We start from the raw sequence: 6,884 nt of genomic DNA, 5'->3' as shown, positions 1-6,884 counted from the left end.
CCATAAACAAAATGAAAAGACAACCCTCAGTATGGGAGAAAATATTTGCAAATGAAGTAATTGATAAGGGATCAATCTCCAAAATACATAAATATCTCATGCAGTTCAATATCCAAAAACAAAAAAAAAAATCAATAAAAAAAATGGGCAGAAGGGAATTCCAGTGGTTAGAGGCGTCCACACTTCCGCTGCCGAGGGCGTGGGTTCAGTCCCTGGCTGAGGAACTAATACCCCACGAGCTGCAGGGAAGGGTCAAAAAGAAAAGGATGCAAACTCTAAACAGACATTTCTCCAAAGAAGACATACATATGGCTATAAAGCACAAGAAAAGACATTCAACATCATTCATTATTAGAGAAATGTAAATTAAAGCTACAGTGAGGCATCACCTCACACCAGGCAGAATGGCCACCAATGCCATTTCAGCAACACGGATGGACCTAGAGATGGTCACACTGACTGGAGGAGTCAGACAGAGAAGGGAAACACCATACGACAGCCCTTACATTAATATGTGGGACCTAAAAGGAAATGATACAAATGAACTTACTAACAAAACAGAGTGACTCACAGAGAACAAATTTACATTTGCCGGCGGGGAGGATGGGGGCGAGGGATAGTTAGGGAGTTTGGGATGGATGTGTGCACACTGCTGCATTTAAAATGGATAACCAACAAGGACCTGCTGTATAGCACAGGGAACCTGGTCTATGTTATATGGCAGCCTGGCAGGGAGGGGCATTTGGGGGAGAATGGATGCGTGTGTGGCTGACTCCCGTCACTGTCCACCTGAAACCATCACAACCTTGTTCATCAGCTGTACCCTGATGCAAAATAAAAAGTGTAAATTAAAAAAGAAGAATGACCATCAAAAAATCTACAAACAATAAATGCTGGAGAAAGTGAAAGTGGCTCAGTCATGCCTGAACCTTTGTGACCCCATGGACTGGGGGGTCTAGAGAATAGGGAACCCTCCTACGTTGCTGCTGGAACGTGAACTGGCACAGCCGCTGTGGAGAACAGCACGGAGGGTCCTTAAAAGCCTAAAAACAGAACTGCCGTGTGATCCAGCCATCCCACTCCTGGGCACGTCTGAGAAAACGATGGTTCACAAAGATACACACACCCAGTGCCCACTTCAGCACTGTTCCCGACAGCCAGGACATGGGAGCGGCTTAAATGTCCAAGAGCAGAGGACTGGCTACAGGCGGTGCGTGACAGACAGCGGGACACCGCTCAGCCATAAAGAGACAGAATACCGCCGTGTGCCTCGACACAGGTGGGCCCAGAGACTGTCATGCCGACTGAAGAAAGACAAAGACATTCATGACATCACCTCTACGTGGGATGGAAAAAAACAGGGTACAAACGAACTTCCACAAAACAGAGTTAGGGAAACAGACTCACGTTTACCAGGGGCAAGGGAGGGAGGGACAACTTGGGAGCCTGGATGGACAAATACCACTGCTGTACATAAAATACAACAGATAACCAATAAGAACCTGCTGTGTAGCACAGGGAACTCTACCCAATACTCTGTAATGGCCAATGTGGGAAAAGAATGTAAAAGAGCAGATATATGTATAACTGACTCATTTTGCTGAAACTAACACAGCATTGTAAATCAACAATACTCTAATTAAAAAAAAGTTTCAACCCTGTGACCACTAAAAAGAGTGGGAGAGATCCATGATCTGTTAGATAAGAAAATCAAGTGGCAGAATATTATGTTGTCTGAAGAGATGCATACCAAACTGTTGGAGAAGGAAATGGCAACCCACTCCAGTATTCTTGCCTAGTAAATCCTGTGGACAGAGGAGCCTCGTGGGCTGCCGTCTATGGGGTCTCCCAGAGTCGGACACAACTAAAGCGACTTAGCAGCAGCAGCAGCAGCATACCAAACTGTTCAGTAGGTCACGTAAGTTCAGTTCAGTCACTCAGTTGTGCCCGACTCTTTGCGACCCCATGAACCGCAGCACGCCAGGCTTCCCTGTCCATCACCAACTCCTGGAGTCCACCCATGTCCATTGAGTCAGTGATGCCATCCAACCATCTCATCCTGTCATCCCCTTCTCCTGCCCTCAATCTTTCCCAGCATTGGGGTCTTTTCAAATGAGTCAGCTCTTCACATCAGGTGGCCAAAGTATTGGAGTTTCAGCTTCAACATCAGTCCTTCCAAAGAACACCCAGGACTGATCTCCTTTAGGATGGACTGGTTGGATCTCCTTGCAGTCCAAGGGACTCTCAAGAGTCTTCTCCAACACCACAGTTCAAAAGCATCAATTCTTTGGCGCTCAGCTTTCTTCACAGTCCAACTCTCACATCCATACTTGACTATTGGAAAAACCATAGCCTTGACTAGATAGACCTTTGTTGACAAAGTAATGTCTCTGCTTTGTAATATGCTGTCTGGGTTGGCCATAACTTTCCTTCCAAGGAGTGTCTTTTAATTTCATGACTGCAGTCACCATCTGCAGTGATTTTGGAGCCCAGAAAAATAAAGTCAGCCACTGTTTCCCCATCTATTTCCCATGAAGTGATGGGACTGGATGCCATGATCTTAGTTTTCTGTATGTTGAGCTCTAAGCCAACGTTTTCACTCTCCTCTTTCACTTTCATCAAGAGGCTCTGTAGTTCCTCTTCAATTTCTGCCATAAGGGTGGTGTCATCTGCATATCTGAGGTTAATGATATTTCTCCCAGCAATCTTGATTCCAGCTTGTGCATCTTCCAACCCAGCATTTCTCATGATGTACTCTGCATAGAAGTTAAATAAGCAGGGTGACAATATACAGCCTTGACGTACTCCTTTCCCTATTTGGAACCAGTCTATTGTTCCATGTCCAGTTCTAACTGTTGCTCCCTGACCTGCATACAGATTTCTCAAGAGGCCGGTCAGGTGGTCTGGTATTCCCATCTCTTTCAGAATTTTCCACAGTTTATTGTGATCCACACAGTCAAAGGCTTTGGCACAGTCAACAAAGCAGCTGTTTCTTTTGTGGACTCTCTTGCTTTTTTGATGATCCAGCAGATGTCGGCTATTTGATCTCTGGTTCCTCTGCCTTTTCTAAAACCAGATTGAACATCAGGAAGTTCATGGTTCATGTATTGCTGAAGCCTGACTTGGAGAATTTCAAGCATTACTTTACTAGCGTATGAGATGAGTGCAATTGTGCGGTGTTTGAGCATTCTTTGGCATTGCCTTTCTTTGGGATTGGAATGAAAACTGACCTTTTCCAGTCCTGTGGCCACTGCTGAGTTTTCCAAATTTGCTGGCATAATGAGTGCAGCACTTTCACAGCATCATCTTTCAGGATTTGAGATAGCTCAACTGGAATTCCATCACCTTCACCAGCTTTGTTCATAGTGATGCTTTCTAAGGCCCACTTGACTTCACATTCCAGGATGTCTGGCTCCAGGTGAGTGATCACACCATCGTGATTATCTGGGTCATGAAGATCTTTTTTGTACAGTTCTTCTGTGTATTCTTGCCACCTCTTTCTTAATATCTTCTGCTTCTGTTAGGTCCATACCATTTCTGTCCTTTATTGAGCCCATCTTTGCATGAAGTGTTCCCTTGGTATCTCTAATTTTTTTGAAGAGGTCTCTAGTCTTTCCCATTCTGTTGTTTTCCTCTATTTCTTTGCATTGATCGCTGAGGAAGGCTTTCTTATCTCTCCTTGCTATTCTTTGGAACTCTGCATTCAAATGGGTGTATCCTTCCTTTTCTCCTTTGCTTTTCGCTTCTCTTCTTTTCACAGCTATTTGTAAGGCCTCCCCAGACAGCCACTTTGCTTTTCTGCATTTCTTTTTCTTACCTCTAGGCAAAAGAGGGTTGGGGAAAGTGCTGAAGGGGGAGAGTTGCCTTAATATTTTGGGGACATTGCTTCAATTATTTTTAACTTCTATAGTCTTTTAAAATAAAAAACTTAGCAGCAAAAATTGAAGCAGTTCACTTTTTTTTTTTTTTTTTTTTTTGGCCACATGGAGTGGCATATGAGATTGTAGTTCCCCAAGCAGGGATTAAACCCACACTCCCTGCAGTGGTAGCTCAGAATCTTAACTGCTGGACCACCAGGGAATCCTCAGTGTACATTTTATAAAATAAAAGTGCACAGAATGCCATCTACCTTATTTTGAATATTGTCAAATAATGATTGACAAGAATGATAACTGTCAATATTTGAATATTGGACTTTGAGTACGAGTAATCAAAGTTCTTTTACTTTACGTAAGAACATATAAATATAAGATCAGAAAGATGTGTTCCTTTCTTTCTCTTGGCCACGCTGTATGGCACACAGGATCGGAGCTCCCTGACCAGGGTCGACCTGCATCCCCTGCCGTGGGGGTGCAGCGTCTTCACCACTGGACCCGCAGGGAAACCCCTCAGTCCCCATGTTGATTTTATGAGCATTTTGTAAAAAGTGGTAAAGTAGGTCTGTCAGAGCTCCAGGCACAACAGGAAAAGGTGGGTTAGGACGACCTCTTGGCGTTTCAATCCGTGTAAGAATTCCTTACTACAGGGAGCTCAGCCTGGCGCTCTGTGACGACCCAGACGGCGGGATGCACAGTAGGGGAGTTCGGCTGAGGAGTAAGCATACACATAGCGGATCCGCGCTGTTGCCCGGCACAAACCCACAACCCTGCAAAGCAACGATCCTCCAATTTAAGATAAATTTAAATATATATATATATATATAAGAACTCCATAGGAAATCATCAAAGGCACTGTAGAAACTTAAGAAACGAAGGACACATGTCCTAAGGCTTCTGCGAAGAAGGTGTAACCATTCGGGGACCTGTTTAGTCAAGTGGCCACTTCATGCTTAGGACCATGAGGAATTCAGAAAACAGTCTGACCATCCCTGGGAGGCGAAGAATGACTGAAATAACAAAATATGAGGATACATCATTCAGGAAATTGTGTGGTTAGTAGCCAGGAAACTTGGAGGTCCTGGGTAGCCAAAGTCAACAGGGAAGGCTTTATGGAGTTTAGATTTCAGACAAACCAGATTCTGAGAGGGGAAGAAAGCATTCCAAATAAAAAATAGATCCAGGACCTTAAAACAAAATTTTAAGTGAACAGAAAGCTATAAGTAATATTTGGGATAATCCTGATAATTGTAGCTTATGCAATAGTGCTTAGTCATTCAGTCGTATCTGACTCTCTGCAACGCCATGGGCGGTAGCTCTGCAGGCTCCTTTGCCCATAGGGATTCTCCAGACAAGAATACTGGAGTGGGCTGCCATGCCTCCTCCAGGGATCTTCCCAACCCAGGGATCAACCCCAGGTCTCCCACACTGCAGGCAGATTCTTTACCATCTGAGCCACCAGGGAAGCCCTATGTGAAAGTCGCTCAGTCGTGTCCGACTCTTTGTGACCCCACGGACTGCAGCCTGCCACGCTCCTCTCAGCCCACCAGGCTCTTCTGTCCATGGGATTCTCCAGGCAAGAATACTGGAATGGGGGGCCATGTCCCCCTCCAGCAGACCTTCCCAGCATAGGGATTGAACCCAGGTCTCCCGCATTGCAGGTGGATTCTTCACCACCTGAGCCACCAGGGAAGCCCAAGAACACTGGAGTGGGTAGCCTATCCCTTCTCCAGGGGGTCTTCCCCACCCAGGAATTAAACCAGGGTCTCCTGAATTGCAGGTGGATTCTTTACCAGCTGAGCCACCAGGGAAGCCCAAGAATACTGGAGTGGGTAGCCTATCCCTTCTCCAGATCTTCCCAACCCAGGAATTAAACCAGGGTCTCCTGAATTGCAGGTGGATTCTTTACCAGCTGAGCCACCAGGGAAGCCCAAGAACACTGGAGTGGGCAGCCTATCCCTTCTCCAGGAGATCTTCCCCACCCAGGAATTAAACCAGGGTCTCCTGAATTGCAGGTGGATTCTTTGCCAGCTGAGCCACCAGGGAAGCCCAAGAACACTGGAGTGGACAGCCTATCCCTTCTCCAGGAGATCTTCCCGACCCAGGAATTAAACCAGGGTCTCCTGAATTGCAGGTGGATTCTTTGCCAGCTGAGCCACCAGGGAAGCCCAAGAACACTGGAGTGGGCAGCCTATCCCTTCTCCAGGAGATCTTCCCCACCCAGGAATTAAACCAGGGTCTCCTGAATTGCAGGTGGATTCTTTACCAGCTGAGCCACCAGGGAAGCCCAAGAACACTGGAGTAGGTAGCCTATCCCTTCTCCAGGAGATCTTCCCGACCCAGGAATTAAACCAGGGTCTCCTGAATTGCAGGTGGATTCTTTGCCAGCTGAGCCACCAGGGAAGCCCAAGAACACTGGAGTGGGCAGCCTATCCCTTCTCCAGGAGATCTTCCCCACCCAGGAATTAAACCAGGGTCTCCTGAATTGCAGGTGGATTCTTTACCAGCTGAGCCACCAGGGAAGCCCAAGAACACTGGAGTAGGTAGCCTATCCCTTCTCCAGGAGATCTTCCCCACCCAGGAATTAAACCAGGGTCTCCTGAATTGCAGATGGATTCTTTACCAGCTGAGCCACCAGGGAAGCCCAAGAATACTGGAGTGGGTAGCCTATCCCTCCTCCAGGGGGTCTTCCCGACCCAGGAATTAAACCAGGGTCTCCTGAATTGCAGGTGGATTCTTTGCCAGCTGAGCCACCAGGGAAGCCCAAGAATACTGGAGTGGGTAGCCTATCCCTTCTCCAGGAGATCTTCCCAACCCAGGAATTAAACCAGGGTCTCCTGAATTGCAGGTGGATTCTTTACCAGCTGAGCTACCAGGGAAGCCTGATAATTGTAGCTTATGTAATAAGTTCTTATCAAAAAAAGGCAAGTTATAGGGGACTTCCCTGGTGATCCAACGGCTAAGACTCTGCGCTCCCAATGCAAGGGGACTGGTGTGTGATCCCTGGTC

Source organism: Bos indicus, chromosome 2 (genome assembly GCF_029378745.1).
Source record: "Bos indicus isolate NIAB-ARS_2022 breed Sahiwal x Tharparkar chromosome 2, NIAB-ARS_B.indTharparkar_mat_pri_1.0, whole genome shotgun sequence".
NCBI lineage: Eukaryota > Metazoa > Chordata > Mammalia > Artiodactyla > Bovidae > Bos > Bos indicus.
The sequence above is the reverse complement of the archived record's forward strand: the minus strand, read 5'-3'. Positions refer to the sequence as shown.